This window comes from Nycticebus coucang, chromosome 16, assembly GCF_027406575.1.
Source record: "Nycticebus coucang isolate mNycCou1 chromosome 16, mNycCou1.pri, whole genome shotgun sequence".
NCBI classification, from domain to species: domain Eukaryota; kingdom Metazoa; phylum Chordata; class Mammalia; order Primates; family Lorisidae; genus Nycticebus; species Nycticebus coucang.
Window position 1 is genome coordinate 92,829,984 of NC_069795.1, and position 22,261 is coordinate 92,852,244.

A 22,261-nucleotide genomic window follows, 5' to 3' on the forward strand; every position below is an offset into this window, starting at 1 on the left:
AGCAACCTCTAACTCTTGGGCTCACACGATTCTCTTGCCTCAGCCTCCCGAGCAGCTGGGACTACAGGCACCCGCCACAACGCCCGGCTATTTTTTTTGTTGCAGTTTGGCCGGGCTGGGTTTGAACCCACCACCCTCGGCATATGGGGCTGGTGCCCTACTCACTGAGCCACAGGCGCCACCCCTTCAGCTTGTTTTTATCCTTCATTATTGAGTTCCAACTGGGCTAGTCACTGTGCCAAGAGTTGGGATAAAAACATGAAAAGGCACAGACCCGGGCTCAGGAGAGCAGTGGGCTGAGCCTCAGAGGCAAGACCAGAGAAGGATCTGTCTCCAGGAAACCCCTGCCTGTCATCCCTCCACAAGAGCTTCACCTTTTCAGGTAAAAGGATTTGGCCCTTGTGATAATGCATATTGACCTGGAAATCATATCTGTTTATTTTAGCTGTTATCAAATGTCACATTTACTGTCCTAGGAATGAGCTATCCGAAAGTAGATTTTGATCCAGAGGACAGAGGAACAGGGAATCAGATTGTGGGGGCATGAGAGGAAGAGGGCAATGGAGTGCCCGTGAGGCAGGGGTACAGATAGAAGAGCTGAAGAATAGCAAGTGAACAAGCACAAAGCAAATGCTTGATGAGTAAATAAAAGACAAACTGCTTTCTTCAGATTGGTTGAAGGTTACTTCTACCTTGGGCTGCTTTCTTAGCTAACTAGCAATTTCTGGTTGAGAAAAAGTTTACAAAATATGAAACAGATGGCTGTAGCTGTTTGGGGTTGAGACCAAATCCCAGTTACACTATCACACTCCAGGTCTTTACAGGGAGGACATACAAAATGTTTTCTTTTCCTTTTTCTTTTCTATCACCACTAATTCAAGAGGATTGCCATTATCAGGAATGTTATAAGGAATCATACCATGTTCTCAAAGGTTCCATGTAAGCTGGAGCTCAGATGCATATGCTGGGTTCTCTTAGCTATTGCTAGTTTTCTTTTTTAATCAAAGAAACTCTAATAGTCTCTAATTGGTCATGAGAACTAGTGGTGATGTTTCAAAAGAGGACAAATGCCATACTGATATCTGAACACTAAGGTTCTTTTCTGTGTCTGTGAGTATAATGCTTGCTTACACATACTAGCAAAGAACACAATTAGCATACTAATTTGATTCTCTATCTAAAGAATGGAAGATTCTTTTGACAAAGACAGCTGTCCCTGAATAGCTAGGGTGACCCTTGGTCAATTTTCCATCTGCCTTAGAGTAAAAAGTCTGGACTTAGCCCTACATTAGCTGTATGACCTTGGGCAGCTACTTAATGTTACTGTTTCTCAATATCTTCATCTGTAAAATGGGCACATCTGATACCTGCCTCATAAAGTTGTAGTAAAGATTAAGTTAGCACCTTACAATAGACACTCTAATTTTTTTTTTTTTTTTTTTGAGACACAGTCTTGCTCTGTCACCTTGGCTAGAGTGCCATAGCCTCAGCTCAGTACGCAGAAACTTCAGACACCTGGGCTCAAATGATCCTTCTGCCTCAGCCTGTTGAGTAGTTGGAACTTCAGGTGTATGCCACCATCCCTGGCTAATTTTTCTATTTTTAGTAGAGATGGGTCCTTGTTCTTGCTCAGGCTGGTCTTGAATTTCTGACCTCAAGCAATGCACCTGCCTTGGCTTCCCATAGGGAGCTAGGATTACAGGCATGAGCCACCATACCTGGCCTACACTCTTTGTAAGCTCTTGTCTGAATCTGTCTATTCTTTGAAAAGTTGTAGCAGGCCTAGAGCTCTTTACTTCTACCTGCCTGTAAAGAGAGAGGGTTAAAGAGAAGTTTTACTAAGTCAGCTTCGAGCCTTCTTAAGAGCTCTATGGGACTAAGTTTGCCCTGAAGAGCTAGAATCCTGCAGTTATAGAGAAGTCACAGCTTTCTTTTGTCCTTGGTTCCCAGGATTACAAGTCTCCACAGGGTAAATACACAGAAGCAGGGAGTGACGGCTGTCTTAGACCCATCTCTAATGGCTGTTAGAAGCTCTTAGAATATCAGATTGACAAACCGAAATAGCACCAATTATAACTGCATGACTACAATCTCCTAATATCTTCCTGTACTGATTCCCTTACCTCGTAAACTTTTCCTTCCTTAGATTAGCGGTTCTCAGTCTTGGCTGGACTTTGCAATCACCCACAGAGCTTTATAAGATACTGAAGCTTGGGTCCCACCCCTGGAAATTCTAATTGAACTTTTTTGGGGTGTAGTCTCAGCATTGAGGTTTTTTAAAAGCTCCCAGAAAAATCATTGCATTTTAAACACTAAAAAGTTCAAAAAATGTTTTCAATGTAAAGTTCAAGTTCACCAATAGTACAATTAGTAAAAACAGAATATTTAGTCATGGCACATAAACTTAATTTCATGTTGTTAGTATTTTTGTGTCTTATAATTATTTTAATCCTAATTCAGTGTAAACATACTCTACCCTCCCTGCCTCATAAACATGGGGCTGTCGAGCCAGTCCGGTGTGGGACGCCACCAGCTAGTGATGAGAAGGGCAGCATGCCATGCTTGTGCTGTTTGCTGAGACAGTCCTCACAGCCAGTGGCTGGTCAGCATCCTCTTGGGCCTCGGATTAGCTCCAGGCACCTAAAGATCTCTTACTCTTTAGTAGTTGTGCCAGTTTGGTTGCCAGTTTCACTGAATGGATATGTTTCAACTTCAGTTTCATGAGACTGGTGTGCCATGATCAGCTGTGATTGAGATCCATTGCAAAAAATGTGAAATAACAATAAAGCTCTAAAGTTTGCAGACAACATATTCAAGAATTAATTGCAGCAAATTCAAGGTGGTGCTTTCACTCACAACCCAATACACTGTCTTGAATGAGAGAACCTGGTAGAGTTACCATCACTGTGGGGGATGGCTATTTGACATGAATGTCCCTGTGAAGACAAAGCTTGAGGTTTTGCAAAAAACCAACCTCCCAAGCCCAGAAGTTCCTTACTGGGCCTCAAGTTTGCCGCAGTGCATACTAATGGGGGGTGGACGGGGAACTGGACAAAGACGCCTCTCTATATTCTGGTGCCAGGTCTCTTTTTTGGGGACAGAGAGTGAATCTTGTTTTCTCATATTGGAGAAGGAAGCTTGTTTCCAAAGTCCCACCTTAACTTATCTGTGAACTGGAAGTGGAAAAATAGTCTTAAGTAATTCTGTTAATCTTTTCTCATCAATAAAAATCAGTTTATAAATTTGTCCAGCGTTAATACAACATTTTTAGAAAAAAATCAGGCCAGAAGTATTAGATGTTGGTGGGGGAGGAGAGTGCTCCTGATATGTGGGGCACTTGTGATCTGACCAGTAATTTTAACATCTTCTGCTGAAGATGAAGAAAAGGATAATTCATTTTGCTTCTTCATTTGCTGACTCAACTTCCTAGTGGCATGAAAAGTTAAATTACCAGTTAGGTAATATAGCCTAAAACTGATTTTTTTTTCAGAGTTTCTAAGAAGAAAAAGTGAGGCTTGAAGATGAGGCCTGTAGGGTGAAATTTGGTATGCATTTAATAGACGACTATTGTAGGTCACTGCCAGGGTGCTGCTGATGATGTTAATAAATTTCCCTGAGAAATGTTTGCAAAGCAGTAAAGTGCATAAGGAAACACGCTACCTTGTTTTTTAACAGCACCGAGTTATTTTTGAATATTACTTATGACCCTTTATGCTTAGAAATTTTTTTCTCCAGTAAGAAATTTTGAATGCAAAACAAAGAGGGATTTATGAAGAACTTAATATACTCAAATTAAAATCACCTGGATGCTGTATTTAATTCTTTCACTAATTTTCTTTGTTTAAAACAAAAATTATTTTAAAAGACCCCAAATTACTTACTTTAGTCCCTCAAGTTTTATTTCAACATTTGTATGTGGAGTCCCCAGAGTTGGATGAGTTAAAATCTTATCCTCTTCTTCTGTAGTACAATGGATCAAATTGAGCAAAAACACTTACGACATACAGTTTGTGGATTAGATTCTTCATTTTCACATGGCAAGTGAACTGGAAGTCCACATTCAGACTTCAAGTCAACACGTGATGGATTCCTTGTACTACCAATTTACTATTAGTACCAATACTGTTAGTAACGAGTTTCAGAAAAGTAACGGGTGACAGTCTAAGAATGAATTACTTATGAAGAGAAAATCAGTACTGTTCGGGGGTGCTTTCCTAACCTTGCAAAGCAGACAATCAATCCTGACTTCCATAACACATTTCACTGGGCCATTTCCTGAGACAGCATTCTGTAAGGGTGAGTCTGACGCCTGTGGGATTTGTTGAGCTACTGATGTTGAAACACTGTATTTCCTTTTCCCTCCATCTCTTACTCCTTATTTTACACTGCCATTTATTTTACAGTGCTTTTTATTTTACACTGACCCTAGCCTACAGTACATGAAATCTCGGTTTTTCCATTCAGCAGATAATTTCTGGATCTGTGATTTTAGATCCATTACTTTTGACTGAGCTTTTATGTCACCAGAGACAGCTTTGCATTTTAATAAAGTTTCCAATCCTCTAGGGCCCTCTCCCCTGAAACAGCTCCAGCTCCCCAGGGATTCTGAAGAGTTGAGCAGAGAGAGTAGAAGCTTTTGTGGACAGTTGACACTGATGGCAGATAACTCCAGCTGTCATTACAAGATCATCCAGATAAGGGGGGACAATCAAGTCGGGGCTTACAGTCCACTTGAGTTTTTCTGATTGTAAAACCAGCCATTTTTCAATTTAAATAATTTAAGGATTCTAGCTTCTCTATACGCTCAGGCTCATTTAGCCTCTTATTAGCTAACTGTTTCTCCAGTTCAAGAGGTGGAAGGGAAGAGTGCAGATTTTTTGTTATTGTTAATTCACAGCAGTGGGTAGTAGTGTGTAAATAAAAAATAAGGCAAATGATTTTGATGAGAAGAGAAAGTAAGGATCCATACAAATAATCATAATTGATTTTAAAAAGTTAATTAAAAGGAATAAAAAGAGACAAATACTGAATAGCCTAGCATGTATCAGTAGACAAATGACAGAGAGGAGAACAAATTAGAAAATTGATTCCCAGCTAGCTAAAGGGAGAAACACACCAACACAGTTCTTAATGTGAACTTGAAAACCCTAAATTTTTTTCTAAGTCCTTTTCTTCCCAGTATTCTGACAATGATCTTATCTCACATTGTTCTCCACTGAAGGAAATGCTGGGGGCAGCAAGAGGGAACGAGCAACACAAAGTTTTAATTTCCCAGAAGAGTCAGCTCAGGACTGATTGACAGAAGCCACCTGTGACCGTCCACGATGGCAAATGCAGCTAAGAAACTGTCATTGGCATGAGGTCCTCCTTCTTTTAAATTTTGCAGTCTTTCCTGCTTCCCTAATCTCTGTGATCAAAGGTCATACACCTGGCCTATATTTATTTTCCTTTTTTTGAGACAGAGTCTTATTTTGTCACCCTTGGTAGAGTGCTGTGCTGTCACAGCTCACAGCAACTGCAAACTCTTGAGCTGAAGCGATTCTCTTGCCTCAGCCTCCCAAGGAGCTGCGACTACAGGTGTCCACCACAACGCCTTGCCATTTTTTTTTTTTTTTAGAGATAAGATCTCGCTCTGGCTCAGGCTGGTCTCAAACTCAAGCTCAGATAATCCACCCTCTTCAGTCTCCCACAGTGTTAGGATTACAGGTGTGAGCCACTACTTTATTTTCAAGTGGTACATACAGGGTTAGCACTCAGGTCACTCACTTCTATACAAGAAAGAACTGTCCAACAACAAGATGAGGCTCTTCTTCAAACTTTCAAGGTCATGCTTTCTATTTTAGTGTATGTGTTCTAAGGGCAGGAAAGATGGAGAACCACACTACGCCCACGGGCCTATCTTTTCCTTTGCGTAAGAGACACGTTCCTCTCAGGAAGACACAGATTCCCCAGTGTGAAGGTCAGACCCTGAGAGAGAAGCTTGGACAGGTGGTCAGAGAAAATATGTCCTGACAGAGGCAGGACCCATGGTTTCCACTAAGAGTTGGGTCTGATTGAGAGATACTCTCTGATCAGAAAAATAACAAAACATGCAGACTCTGGAACAAACCAGGTCTTCCCCTGGCCCTTGAAAGGAGTCCTACTATGTGGAAGGGAACTCTAATAGCTCAGGAGGCGCAGGAGGAAGAGAGACAAGATAATGCATTTTTTCTTTTCTTCCCTTCCTCCCCCTTCTCTCTCCTTTCTTTCTTATCTTCCTCCCATCTAAACGATAGAAGCCCATCTTTGGGTTGCTAGAGAAATGGCTGATGAACAAGTAGATCTCAAGGAAATATTATGGGTTATCGCTATTCAAACTCCGATTGTAAACTTAAGGATTGGAAATCTGCCTTTCTTCCTATCTTCTTTCATTTTAGAATTAGTAAAAGCAAAACAAACAGCTAGATAATATTGCTTATGTTCCCTGTATCCCTTCCTCCTTTTTTCTTCCTTCCTTTCCTCTCTCCCTCATTTCCCTCCCTCCCTCCCTCCCAACTTGCATGCTAGTGCATGTGCAGTGACTTCCTCCCTGGACTGTCAGGGCTTCTGACTGATTCACTCATTACTATATTCCCAACACTAAGCACCAGGCCTAAATATTTATGGAGTGATTGAACTAATAGGATTTACTATCCACAAGATAAAGGATTGGTACAGACACAGCCAGTTAACATAAATAACATAAAACATTACTTTACAGGTTTTTTTTTATTTTTTTTTTTATTTGTAAAGGTTTGATTACAGGAGAATTTCCCGAAGTGTGTTCAACAAAATATTACCTTTGAAGAATAACAATAGATACTTTGCAAAAAAAGGTAGGGAGAACCTATAGAAAAATAGTTTGGGTTATTCTACATAAGTGTCCGTAAAGTTTGTGTGCAATTTAAAGTAGACTAATTACACACAGACTTTAGGGATACCCCGTATTACAAAAAGTTCAGAGAGATCTTTTATTTCTCAAGAGTTTTTTAAGTAGTAATTTTCATGTGAATTTTCTAGAGAAGGACAGAAATTATTTGACCATGTTATCCTTTTATGAGAATAGTATTCCATAAAACATTTTCTGGGAAAAGCAGTATCTTAATTCAGTTTTATTTCCTTTCATTTTGTTTTTTTTCAGGTTTAAGTGCTAATTAATTTGTTTCCCCTATGAAAGATGCCCTTAAGTTAACTCTCCTGAACCATTAATAGATAAATCTATTTTATCTAATTTGTCCTTTTAGATAAATCTTATCTCTTGAAAAACAGATAAGCTGGTAAATTTTATTTTTTTAACCACAATTTAAAAATTTATTGTAAAAACCCTCCAAAATACTACTTACTAAGAAATAAAAGGAATCAATGTCTCACCTAATGACTCTAAGAATGCATTCAGAATAATGGTATTACAAAATAAAGTGTTGATTTTAGTTCACAGTATATTACTCAATTGCATTTACCATGTAGATACGATAGCCTCAGTAAGTATTCTGACTTTGTACATAAGGCGTTAGATCTCCTAGGTGTGCTTTAGTCATATGGTTTAGGATCCCTGCATATAAAGACCCATGACAGTGTGGGAAAAGTCTATACTGTAGTTTAGCAGAGTGAGTCTGGGACTAAGAGACAAGAAACTGAGTTACAAATTTGACACTGTCACTGACTCAGTGCGCAACTTTGGGTAAACCCTGTTTTCCTTTTCTCTAAGATGGTCTCGACTGGTAATTTTTCCCCTTTTCTTCTCCTTCAGCAATGGATTTTCACAAGTAAATCTCCCATGAAACTTCAATATACCACAGACCAGCAGACAGCAATGGAGGTACTCTGGTCTTAAGGGGGCCTCCCTTCCCCCATGGTCCTAAGGAACGAAGAACTCAGAGGACACAGTTCGAAAACCACAAGTCTAGATAATGTTTAGGGTTCTTTCTGTATCTCACTCTTGCTTCTAAGAACAAGACTGAAATAGAGAAGAATCTTTGTGTCCACACTAAAACCTATGAACCCCTGTAATTTCACACAGCATTCAGTTATTAATACAGAACACTGCCCTATGACATGTGGCAAGCACCTTTTGAATTTCAATACATATTTTAGATTAAAAAATAAAATAAGAAATATATTACCAGAATGTAGCCTTCCCTCAGTCATTTTATGGACACCTTTCAACATAAACATTTGAAGGCAAGTTAAAATTGAATGTAAACATTATTCCTAAAAAGTTGCCCATTTATGCAGTTTTCTGAGACCCTCTTAATTTTTAGTAGGCAAGGTTTTGCTAAAAACAAAAAGTGTTAATTACATAAATATGCATATTCTTTTTAAAGCATTATACTATATAATGGTTAATACACAATGGAAAGTAAGTGCAAAACTATTTCAACAGAAATACTGCTTCTTGCATAGCCTGTAAAATTATGACATGTTTACTGGGAAAATGCATTACTCATGGCAGGGTTACAAAAGCACTATTAACCTTCTTGAAATTTAATAGCAAAGTCAGACATGTAAAAATCGGTACCAGACAGGGTAATGTAACTACTTTTGTTAAGATTGTGCACAGAATACAGCAGATATTTAAAGGTACATTAAAGATGTGGGTAAATAAAGGGTTCTTTAGAAGACTCACAACACACATGCATCACTACCAAAATCATGATGCAGATTGCTCTAAAGATAGTGTTCTTGGAGATGAAAAACCTTGTCCTTTCTTTTGCTTCTTTTAGTTTGGGCACTGCTGCTTTTGCAATTTTGTACAGGGTGTCAGACATTAAATTTGTCCTTCAAAGCAAATTTAAGAAAATAAGATAGAAGTGCCTATCTTTCGGGGTAGGCATTTTTACACAGACAAGTTACCAAACCCTTTCATTGTATCTGCTATATGACTCAGGAGTCATTATAATTTAGAATCAAAGAGGATGTTTGCTTCTGGAAAAAAAAATACAATTTATCTAAAAATAGCTTTAATAATAAGCCAAGAACTCCAAAGTAGTGGTTAAAAATGTATGATGAAATATATACCATATAATTGCACTTACCATCAAATGCAAGTTTGATTTACAAAGTAATTTTGAAACTAAAATGTATTTTCTTGCTATTGTTTTATGATAGGACCAATTACTTGGCTAGTCATGTAATGTTAATGTTTAAAAAGGATTCACATTTTAAAATGTTTCATTGCTTTAATAACTCTAAAATATTTCATTAAAATCTCTTATGGACTTTTTTTCTTATTTTAGAGAATGCTAGCATGAGACATATTTAAAGAAACAAAGGCCAAAAGTCAGAAAGGATAATAGCTGATGGTTTTGATAATGCTAATTATATACTACTGAGAATAAAGGTAGAAAGGGAAATATGAATACTAAAGAAAGATAAACATCCCAATGCTGAATTAAAAAAATAATGAAAAAACACTTAAAATGTCTTTGTACGTCACTGTCATAATTCAAAGACATAATAGAGCCTGAATTAAAAATGTCAGTTTCTGTGAGTGTTGATAACTTGGTTCTTTGTTGGGCAAGTCAAAATGTGTCTGTTTGATAGGCAAAAATGACAGAGTAAAAATGGGAGAAGTTCATTCTAAAAAAAGAAACACACATACACACACACAGACACACACGGGCGACTTTAAAAAAGGCCCATAATGTACTTGAGGGTAGGAGGCAGTGTCTTTAGGAAGTCACCAGGCAGCACTAAAAGGCAATGTCCACGGCCAATCAAAACGATTTCTGTGACTGCTGGGGCTCTTGCATCTCTGTCTTTACACTAGACTGGAAACCCTTTGTACTAATTACCAGACTGTACCAGATTTTCTGGTTCAGTTCAATCCTATAATTGAATGACAGTGATGGGCAAGGAAGGGGAAAAATTCAGGTTCACCACTGCAAGCAGAGGGTCAGAAATGGCTTCACAGAGAGATGGTCACAGCCTGGCACTAAGAGCAGGTTAAGCAGAGTGTCATCAGCAAGTTCTTCTAATTCCCAGGTTAAAAAGGAAGTCAGAAAGAGAAAAACAACCATCTGTGGCTGCTCTCATCTAGCAGATCAATTCTTAGCATGCAACCCCTTTACAAATAAGGCGAATGGAGAATAGTTTTGAGTGTAAATGGTAATTTTCAATGTCATTGCTTTTTATTTTGCTTTTGGGAAGTAGATATTGGGTTTGCCTGCAAAACTTATAGGGTCATCTTGCCAAAGTTCAATAGATGTTTGTTCTATTTACAGAAAATAGGAAAAACAATGCTGCTGTTTATTCCTAGGGCTCAAAAATCATTAAAGTGCAAGGCATATTTAGCCTATGATGTTACATAATTATAAGTTAAGCCTTGTAAAGCACTTAACATCAAAATTCTCACACTCTTTGCTTATTTATAATTCACTAGTTTACACTTACTGTGTACCCTAGAAGCTAATAAAATTATTGTCCATGGCTCCACACCTTTTAAAATAAAAGTTTGAATAATAATTTACATGAACTTAGAATTATATATGCATTAAAAAATATAAACCCCACTGAGTACTGGATTAAAGACTCAGTCCGCTGACTGTTGTTTGTTATTAACTGAGAACTGTTCTCCACCCACTTTATTTCTAACCAAAAGAACAACCCTAGCTATAGCTACACCAGACCTTAAAAACACAGGTGCCAGAACCAGAGTCAAAATGAGAACCCAGGCCATTCAGTAGGCAAGTGAGAATTACCTACTATCATGTTGAGGTCAATTGACTTGAAATTTAATCACTATAAGCCCCCTTTCTTTCCAGGCTAAACAGTAAGCAACACCTGTGCCAGCAGCCGCTCACATTGCAGTTGACATAGCAGCCAGTTCAATTTTTAGTTACAAGTCAATTACTTACTGGAATAGAAAGAGAACATTTCATTCATTCCATGGGTGGCCACTTTCCCGAAGAAACCTGTCAGGCTTCCTTTCTCCAAAAAGAAGAAGAGAGAAAAAAAGTGAAAGTTAAAAATAAGTGATATGCTGCAAAGTTTTAGAGCTAGGCCAGCACACTACAGGAGAGAAGTTGTGCAAATAGCTTACCTTCCAAATACTGAACAGAGCTGTCTTGTGAGGCCTATCCCAGCTGGTAAGTCCTGGGACTTTTCTCATCAGAGTATCAAAATTGGGAGAAATTATAGTAGGTGGTCTACACCTGAGGATAGGGACCAGCTGAGGTATGAAAGGGAAGAGCAAATGAGAAAAATGTCTTTCCTCGGCTACAGTCAGCCCCTGTGCAAGGGGAGTTTCAAATGCACTGGCTGTAGACTTTTGTCCAAAGCTGTGGTTCTTTTTTTTTTTTTCTTTTTTTCTTCTTTCTTTCTTTTCTTTCTTTCTTTCTTTTTTTTCTTTTTTTTTTTTTTTTTTAGTGAAGCTAGATTAGTTCATACAAAACTCAACAATACAGCACTGAAACCCATTGTTGATATTCAACATTTTTCACATAGCGGAGCAGAATAGACAATACGGTGTCTAGGAAACCACGGGCTGGATTACAAACTGATGATATCTTATCCTTCTGGGGGCCTGTAATCCTTTTTATTATCTACCACAGTAAAAAAAAAAAAAGAAAGTGACTGCGTGTGTGGGGAACTCTCTCAGAATAAATCAATAACATTGCCATTCTTAGAAAAAAAGGATAAATTAAATTGAAATCTTTTTTACAGCATTAAGTCCCAAAGAGCCATTTGCCTTTTATGCAAGTTAATGATTTTTAAACTTTTCCTTATCTTAACCTTTCTGTGAGCTTCCATAAGATTTCAAAAATTAAATTATTTGCAGGGGTTTGCTTAAAAACAATATTTAAAATTAACTTGGACTTTATACTCCTCATGATAAATAGTTGGAAAGTTATTTATTTCAAAGTGCCCAAGATGGGAACTAAGGCATGAGTTCAAAGTAATTTTCATTAATTTGTTTTAAAATACATGTGTTGGATTATTAGTAATCTGTATTTATTCCTCCATTAAGGACACATTGAAATCCAAGGATTTGGGGGCTTACATACCTAATATCTACCTTGATAAACAGTTGTCACTTTTTAACTTCGTCTTAAAAATTGTTCATTTCTTAAATGCATTTCCTAATTATGCATAACTGCACAGCCATTCTTGAGGAACAAGTTATGCCTACTACTAACCTTTTTGAAAATCTGGTCCAATCCCTTTTAAAAATGCAATCCAGTTCCCAGACTTTTCTTAAGCCTCCAAATGGTCTAGGTAGCCACAGAAGTGATTGTTCCTACCAGTTTCTTTTCATCGCTTCTGCAATTGACCAATTGACAACTGATTGATGGTTATCTTTTCACTTCAACAATGAAAGAAATTACCATCACTATAGCTATGTACAGTAAATGCCTCCAGAGTAAATTACATGATTCTAAAATTCTCCTTAGCTCACTTAGTAAAACATCAACACAAAAAAGTTTCTTTTCTGCGCCTCCTTTCCTGTACCACAGATTTGGCCTTTCCTGTCAGCTGCGAAAAAAGAACTTGACAGCTTCTTTAAAAAGAGGAATATAAAGGAACTTGAATAAAGGATGGCACTGGGCCTGTCTCAAGCAAGTGGCCATTCTTTGCACTTGGAAAAAAATTAGGCGTGTGAGCATAGATAAGCCTTATAGGAATACTCCCAAGGCTACTCCCGGTGACCTTGAGATTTTCCTTCCTCCCTTCATCATTCCTGAACACTGGAGTAGCAACCTAGATTCTGAACATGCAGTCGCCAACTTATTTTGACTAGATGATCTTATTGAAAAGAAAACATCCTTAAATTCTTTAACTTCTTTTCTTCCTTAGCACTGCAAAGACTCCCTGCTCTTTCTAACTGCTCTCAAACAAATGCTGTTAGGCAGGTGTCACATTCATCCATTATATGTGGATGAACAAGAGCTTCACATTCTACTCCCAAATCTAACCCTGAGCCTTGGCAAGGAAAGATATTCAAACATTATTTCTCTCCTTGCACAAAGTCATTTTTTTTTCTGCTGAAGTAAATATGCTTCTATGAAAGGCTGGACTGACTGGTTCTTTTATCCTTTTACACCTTCCCCACTTAAAGATCATATTTTTAAAGTGAAAAAAAAAAAATCCCCACACTCCCAAGTAGTGAAACATGATTTCTCACTAGTTTTTCTTAATGTTTCCAATTCATAAAGTTTGTTCTACTGAACATCAAAAGATAAACTGTAGTTTTATTATCTGGAAGTGACTTGGCACTGTTGAACTTTTTCCACGCCATCAGTGTTATCGGGAAGAAGTTACATAGCAATCAAAGAAAGCGTATTCTACTCTTATTCACCTGACTCCATCTACGATGGGCTAATTTTCTCATATTTCTGGCCTCAATTATTTAATCAAATAATAAATTTTCATTAAACATGAACTTTATGTTCATCATGGTAGGCTCTATAGAATGCATGAGAATATGAGATGAGATTCTGCTCAGCAGAAGTAGATAATTTATTTGGGAAAACAAGGCATATAGTAGAAAATAGCTACCGGATAAAATGTAATATAAATACTATAGATACATAAGCATGACGCATTATATATTTCACTTGATACTTGGCATAGACATGGTACCAAATGTGTGTTTTTAACTTAAAAAATTCACAATCTTCCATGTCACCTTTGTTATATTTGTCAGTGATATTATTATTCAAATATCCCAGATGACATTTATGAAATATCATCTTTATATCTATCTATCTGTCTATCTAGACCTACCATAGGTCACACTGTATTAATGAAATTGATTCAAGATACTCTTGTCTGTTATCTTTAGCTTCCACAACTTCATTTCTGGAATAACCTTCTTCCAACTCTGCTTTCATCGTATTACATATAATTTGGTTCTAGAATTTGTAATGCTTTTTTATTTTTATTTACTTATTTTTTTAATTTTTTGCATGAAGTCTAAACTTCCCTGCTTAGACACTCTCTGACCTCCAGCCTATTTCCCTAATTTTCCATCAGCTGGCTTACTCTTTATTAGAAGGATTGCTTGCTATTGCATACTCGCCTAGATGCACACCATGACACAAATAAGCCGCAGTCGACTTAGGAATCTTTCCCTATAGTAGTTCACAAAGATCTATTTCTTCATATCTTTTTCATTTATTATTGACTTTGACACACATTTGGCTCAGTTTCAACATAACCCCCGTCATAAAACTTCCTCTCCATAGTTGGCGCACATCTTTATTATGCTGTTTATTGCCTTGGATTGTTGTAGCATATGATTTTCCCCAGGTAGAAGTTAAGGACAGGAATTGTTTCATATGTGTCTTGTATCTTTTTTTTTTATTTTTTTTATTAAACCATAAACACATAGATCATGTATACATTAATGCATTTATGCGGTACAATGTGCTGATTTCATATAGAACTAGGAACGCTTACATCACTGTGGTTAATATATACCTCATCTCATTTAGTTATTGTGTAAGACATTTATACTCTATACTAATAGATCCGACATGTGCCCTTGCATTGTGCACCATAGGTGTGATCCCACCATTCACCCTCCCTCGATCTGATCTCCTTCTTCTGCTCCCATCCCCCCCAATCCCTTCTTCATCTTGGGCCATAGTTGTGATCACTTCATATGATAGTGTGAGTGATTGAAAATTGGTTTCATAATAGTACTGGGTGCATTGGATATTTTTCTTCCGTTCTTGAGATACTTTACTAAGTAGGATATGTTCCAGCTCCATCCATGTAAACATAAAAGAGGTAAAGTCTCCATCTTTTTTTTAAGGCTGCAGAACATTTCATGGTACACATATACCACAATTTATTAATCCATTCATGGGTCGATGGGCACTTGGCCTTCGTGTCTTGTATCTTTTTAAGTCCAGCTATTGGCAGATAGATGCTCAACTATATTATTATTCAATGAAGATATAGTCCTCGCTCCTAAAGAACTCTCATTTCAGGGAGGAGTTAATATTAGTTGTGAGAATAAGGTGGTGCCTGAAAAGCTAAATACAGACTTGGCAGTTGGAAAGCTCAAGCAGTTCTTTTGAAAAGCAAATTAAAATTTTAATGTAAGTTTTTAAATATTTGCATAATGAAGACTATCTCAAAACCTATCATGTGGAAGATGGAACTATCCCAAAGAAGCATAACTGCATTTTTAGGTTAGTCCAAAATACGCCTATTTATCTGTAACCTAGTTGAGCAGTGGTAACAGCCATTTATGGAACATTTGGTAGTTGAAGGACTGCAATAAGTACTTTACGTAAATTATTTCATTTTGTTTTCAGGATAACCTTATGAGGGAGATATTGTCATTGCCATTCTACAAATAATAATGTTGGACTTAGCTTAACTGAACTAAGTTAAGCTCAGGGCTGCCTGGACAGTAGATGGTGGGGCTGGGGCTGAAGCCCAGTTCGGTGTGGCTTTAAAACCCTTTGCTTGATGTTACTCAAAACTGACCCGATGTTGCGGATCAGATTAGTCCTCAGTTCACGATTCTGAGGAGTCCATTTATGATACATACGAGGGAGGGAAAGGAAGAGAGAATTTTCTATCTGTTTCTTTACCACACAACCAGTCTGGTGTCTGGAGTTAAAAATTCTTTTGTATAGTATTCTGCTTTATTTTTCTTCATACATATTTTTCTGACTCAGATGGCCTCCTCAGTCTTTCAGGTTCCCAATGTTCTGTTGTGTTTTTTTTTTGTTTAATTTTTGAGACAGAGTCTCACTATGTCGCCCTCCGTAGAGTGTTGTGTCTTCACAGCTCACAGCAACCTCAAACTCTTGGGCTCAAGTGATTCTCTTGCCTCAGCCTCTCAAGTAGCTGGGACTACAGGTGTCCACCACAAAGCCCGGCTATTTTTTGGTTGTAGTTGTAGTTTGGCCGGATTTGAACCCACCAGCTCCCGTGTATGTGGCTGGTGCCCTAGCTGCTGAGCTACAGGCACTGAGCTCAAAGTTCTGGTTTTTCAAAAACTTTTCTGTGGATTGCTACTAAGATCTTCAAAGTCCAATCAGTCAATTAGGAAGAAGCTATGGCAAGGAAGAGAGAAGTATACATGTTTTAAGAACTAAAGGAAGAAGCCTTCAGGAGACTGCATGTGCTGGCTGGTGAGCAAGAGAAGCGACCGTGACAACAGTCAGAAGCAGAAAAAGGGAAGGAACTCAATTCCCTCAGGAGTGGAAAACGAGAGGAGAGAAGGAAGGGCTCAAGTGGGAGGATGCTGGGTGAAGGTAAAGGTGATGGGTAAGAAGTAGGTAAGCCTGAGGGCATCAAACTTCTTTGTGAACAGGAGTAAAATTATTATTTTTTTCACTTTAAAAATATTTTATTATTAAATGATTTTTTTTTATTGTTGGGGATTTTTTGAGGGTACAAGAAACCAGGTTACACTGATTGCGTTTGTTAGGTAAAGTCTCTCTCACAATTGTGTCTTGCCCCCAAGAGGTGTGTCACACACCAAGACCCCGGGAGTAAAATTATTTACTAAGCCTTATTATTATTGTTCTGGATAGTGATGGCAGAAGGCAGGGCTGGCTAGGGATCCACAAGAGGAAAGCACCGGAACGAGAAAGTGCATTTCTCTGCACTGGCACCTCTTCTGTCAGCCTCGCTTTTGCGTCCTTCTGTAATGCTGCCTTGTTTCTGCTTCCCTCAGCTTTCCTGACTTTTCTGGCTCTTTCTCCGCATGCTCCATAACAAGTCAGGGTCCCCAGGGGTGTTTGCTCTTCCCCTGCTCTCTTTTCAGCCCCCACTTTCTCCTGGCCCCACTTCGGTGGCTTTATCAATTTGGTTATCAGATTGATAGTCAGACCTGATCTTTCTCTGAAATCTAGATCTGTATTTAGTACCTTAGCTTCACTATGTGTAAAATCAAACTCTTCGGCCACTTCATCGTAAACCAGACCCAACATTCTGCTCTGTCTTCAGCACGCTCATCTTTCTTTAACACGTCACCATTAATTACTGTGGTCTCCAAAGCAAGAAGCCATCAATGATCTGATGTCTTCTAATTCATCGGATCCTGATAACTAGTGTTGAATTTTTTAAAAAGTTATTTTTAAAAATTAAAAATATTTATTTTTATTAAAAAGTAAATAAAAATAAATTAAAAAATAAACATAAATTAAAAATATTTATTTTTCAAGTATTGTGTCTTTTCTAATTCATATCCCAAAGTTTATCCTCCATTTTGTCCCACAATATAGCTCTTTGAAAATCTTTTTGGTTCTAATACTTCCGCTCTTTAACCCATCCTCCATTTCATGACAAGAAATGTCATTCTAATTTTCTTTCTTTTTTTTCTTTTTTGAGACAGAGTCTCACTTTGTTGCCCTGGGTAGAGTGTCATGTTGTCACAGCTCACAGCAACCTCAAACCCTGGGGCTCAAGAGATCCTCTTGCCTCAGCCTCCTCAGTAGCTGGGACTACAGATGCCTGCCACCATACCAGGCTAGTTTTCCTATTTTTTAGTAGAAATGGGTGTCTTGCTCTTGCTCAGGCTGGTCTTAAACTCCTGAGCTCAGGCGATCCACCTGCCTCCCTCACAGAGTAGTACTAGGATTAGAGGTGTGAGCTGCCGTGCTCAGCCAGGAAACATCATTCTAAAACGCAGATCTCTTTACACCTCTTAACTTGTCATGACTATCTACATTGTACAGCAATGATTTCCAGAGTGTTCTGAGGGAACTAGGGATCCCTAGAGGTATTATAAGGACTCCAAAATAAAATTATAAATGTGATTATGGAAATACAATTGTATCCGTGATCGACATCTGTTACTGAATGATGCGTGTTGCATGTGCAGGGGAGTGACATGCTTATGAGGGGGATATAGCCTGATAGACCCGTTGCAAGTTAAAAGTTTCATACATCAAAAATGCTTTTAGTACACACTATCTTAGCTTTAGCCCACCCTAAATGTGCTCGGAACAATCACATTAGTCTACAGCTGTGCAAAATTATCCACACATGGTACGCTGTAGAGTATCTCTTGTATGTGGACTCTGCTGGTCGCATGTCTGACTGGGAGCTGGGGCTCTCGGCTGCTGCCCAGACTCTTGAGAGAGTACCGTACTGCATATTTCTAACCCAGGAAAAGATGGAAATTCCACATCCAAATATGAATGTGTATGCATAAAGTCAAAATTTTTTAAGTCGCTAGGTGATACCATTATATTATATACATTGTATGTATATTACATAATATGTATATTATGTAATGATACCATTACATCCAGAGAAAAATCCAAAAATATGCATCTATGATCTTTGAAGAGTAAGTGTAAAGCCATGAAAACTTTCCAAACCAACCCAAGTCCAGTATTGTCTCTGTATGCAACAAGAAAGATGTGTTATAGATAAAATATATAATATATCCATTACAGAAGAAAGTACTTAGATCAGCTTTGGTACATCAAATCAAGTGGAAAGAAGTGGAAAGGTGTGGCATAAAAACAATGCCAGGCAAAATAGCACTAGTAGTGATTTTTATAAAATTTATTACCAAAAATATGTTAGAAAAATCTTCTAATTTAAACACATAAGCATTAACCCTTAAGAAAATACTGTTCTTCTCTGGGAGACCAAGGCTGGTGGATTGCCTAAGCTCCTAGTTTCGAGACCAGCCTGAGCAAGAGTGAGACGCCATCTCTACAAAATAGCCAGGCTTTGTGATGGGCATCTACTTGGGAGGCTAAGGCAAGAGAATTGCCTGAGCCCCAGAGTTTGATGTTGCTGTGAGCTGTGATGCTTTGGCACTCTACCAAGGGTGACCAAAAAAAAAACAAAAAAAGAAAAGAAAAGAAAATACTGTTCTTTTCAAAACACTTTTAATTTATTCTTGGAAGACCAATAATTTTATCAAGGCATAATATTTAAATATGACTATTCAGTTATTTTTCACACTTTTTTTTTTAGAGACAGTCTCACTTTGTCGCCCTCAGCATCACAGCTCACAGCAACCTCCAGCTCTTGGGCTTAGGCGATTGTCTTGCCTCAGCCTCTCCAGTAGCTGGGACTACAGGCGCCCACCACAATGTCCGGCTATTTTTTTATTGCAGTTTGGCCAGGGCCAAGTTTGAACCCACCACCCTCGGTATATGGGGCTGGCACCCTACTCACTGAGCCACAGGCGCCACCCTATTTTTCACACTTTTTAAAACATTTATGAACTGCCTATGTTGTATTCTAGATATAGTCTGAATTTCATAATTTACTTCTTGTAAATGAAATTTGCCAGCCCTTTCCCAATGAGGTATTGATCAGAATATTTCAAATGATCAATAATTGTGTGAGCTTTCCTATCTTCCTAATAATTTTTCAACACCCCAAAATTCCCAGTTTGGTGACATTCAATGACAGATGAAATGCTAGAGACAAAACAGAATGATGCTGAGGCTCCAGTATAAAGTGAAATAAATCGGAGTCTTAAGAAGTTAAATATCTGGCTCTATTATGATTCGACATGTTTTACAATATCTCCCCTCAGTCCCTCTGTCTTCTAGTTTTTCTTTTACTTTAGGAAGCTGTATATTTCTATATGCTTAGGGTCATACCTCTGTGACTGTGTTCATGGTGTGCGTGTACTTTCTAAGTAATAATTAACAGTCTGAGTTCTGGAATTAGACCTAGGTTTGAATAACAACTCTTCCATTTAGTAACTGTGTAGCTCCAAGATTAAACATTGGATGACTTAGTTTTCTCATACATAAAAGAGAATAACAATAATAACTTCTTCATTCAGTTGTTAGGGGGAAAATTAGATAACGTATCTGAAACACTTAGCCTGGCACACAATAAACTCTAATTTTCAATTAGTTATTGTTGTGGTGGTGGTTGTTACTCAGTTAGTTATTGTTGTTGCTGTGGTTATTACCTACTCCTACTTCAAAAGCCAGCTCAAATAACTACCTCCCTCCTCAAAGTAACAGGGATGGAATTTGGACATAAACCACATGGCATAACATAGCGTATGCATCAAAGAGAGAGACAATGGCTGAGAAGAGAGGGTTTTACACGGCTTTACGCACTTTAGTTAATCCCTTTAAATTTGATTTTATCATCCAACAATTAGATTAATAGTAACAAATTTCTATCTGGTTGTTTTCTGTAAAAAAAACAAAAACAAAAAAGCAAAACAAACAAACAAAAAACCAAGGTAGTCCATGTGAAAGCTTCAGTACTTAGTGAAACAGCCAAACCACCTGCCTCTCTTTCCTTCACCTTTCTTGGCTTGAACCTGAGCTGTGGCTTCTTCCTTAGACTGTGGCCACATTTCATCTATGTGCCAAGGTGGCAGGGACTTGCAATAACCAAATTGCTTTTCTCATATCAGGACATTTCTAATGAAAACAAATGGTATTTCTTAGTAGAATGAAAAATAAACTGGCATCATCATCACTTTTTGAAACATTCAATCAAATGGTCTTATAGACTCGTAAAAAGTCACCTTGTTTTTTTTAACAAGTGGATAAAAGTCACCTTGTTTTTCTTCACTTTACTGTTTTTATTATTTCCCCCCTTGAAGCATATTAGACAATTAAAACAAGTTGGATTCCAGTTTTTTCTTTCCTTCTTTCTTTCTTTTTTTTTTTTTTTTTACAGAGTCTCATTCTGTTCCTCTGGGTAGAGTGCCATGGTGTCATAACTCACCACAACCTCTAACTCCAGGGCTCAAGTGATGGCATCCCTCAGCCTCCCAAGTAGCTGGGGGTATAGACACCTGCCCCAATGCCTGCTAGTCTTTCTATTTTTAGTAAAGATAGGGTCTCCTCTTACTCAGGCTGGTGTCAAACTCCTCAGCTCAAGTAATCCACCTGCCTTGGCCTCCCAGGGTACTAGGATCATAGGAGTGAGCCACCAAGCCCGGCCGGATTCCAGCTTTTTCAATATTTTGATTAAGATTTTATATTCAGTAGTCAGTAGTATGTAATTCTGGAAAAAATTGATGCCAATTTTAATTAATGTTAATAGGTTTCTTAATTAAAACAATTAAGAGGTAGAAGTTGTCCCTTGGAAAAGTAATTGGAGAATCTCTTGGGAACATTATCTTTGAATTAAAAATAGCTAGAAATCTGAGAGAAGTAATTATAACATTAAACCAAAGTTGTGTCTGCATGTGTCTTTTTTAAAATTAGGAGACAAAATTCTACTTGTGCTTCTGGAAGCTGTCTCTGCTTGCTTCTATTTTCATGGCAGTAGTAATAATTAGGAATCATACTAGGCTATTTTTTTCAGTAAAAGCACAGTATGTAAACTTTAAACTTCGGAGATAAATATTGACAAGACGAAGTACTGAGAAGTCAGAGAATGAGGAAAACAAGCACTGTAAGAAAGTTGAGAAGATGGTAAAAGAAATGTCCAGTGTGAATTTAACTTCTCCCACCAACAGGATGTAGTCTTTGAAATAAAAGAGTTTTAACTTTTTTGAAGTCATAGAAACTTTATCTATCTCTCTCTCTCTCTCTCTCTATTTATTTATTTATGACAGAGTCTCACTCTCTGCCCTGGGTAGAGTGCTGTGATGTCATAGCTCACAGCAACCTCAAACTCTTGGTCTCAAGCAATCCTCTTGCCTTAGCCTCCTGAGTAGCTGGGACTACAGGTACTCACCCCAGTGCCTAGTTAGTTTTTCTATTTTTATTAGAGATGGTGTCTAGCTCTTGCTAAGTCTGATCTCGAACTCCTGAGATCAGATGATCCACCCTCCTAGGCTTCCCAGAGTGCTAGGATTACAGGCATGAGCCACCATGCCCATCCCATAGAAACTTTAGGATCATACATTTTTTACAAACTTAACACAGGACACAGTCCTTGATAGTGCTAGAACCTCAGAATGAATATGAAAAGAAAGAAACAACACACAGGAATACTCAAGTAGTTAAGCACAGCTGTTCAATGTAAGAACTCTGGAGTCATACTAAGTTTTAATCCTCACTTCACTGCTAAAATGGGAATAACAGGACCTATCCCAAAGGATTGTTATAAGGATTAAATGAGTTAATATATGTAAATCACTAAGAACAATGCTCTATCCAAAATACATTTTAATTTTTAAATGATTTTTTATTTTATTTAAATACCTCATTTGCATTTAAAATATGAAAAAATAGTAATTTTTTAAGACAGCCAAAGCCATCTCCACTATTGTAGTTTACCCAAATAACCTTGCAGAGGCTTAGAATTTTTTGAAAACTGTGTTTTAAAACTTCAGTATGAGCCTGGGCAACAAAGTGAGACCCAATCTCTACAAGAAAAC

General features: G+C 37.8%; 1 long non-coding RNA gene across 1 annotated transcript in view; it reads left to right on the forward strand.

Annotated features, from left to right (window-relative positions):
* Positions 1-259: 259 nt before the first annotated feature.
* LOC128567705 (uncharacterized) overlaps positions 260-22,261 on the forward strand; it is a 37,674-nt gene continuing 15,672 nt past the window's right edge. The window contains exon 1 of the long non-coding RNA XR_008374915.1: positions 260-382. This is a non-coding gene — a long non-coding RNA (uncharacterized LOC128567705). The remainder of the gene's footprint in view (positions 383-22,261) is intronic.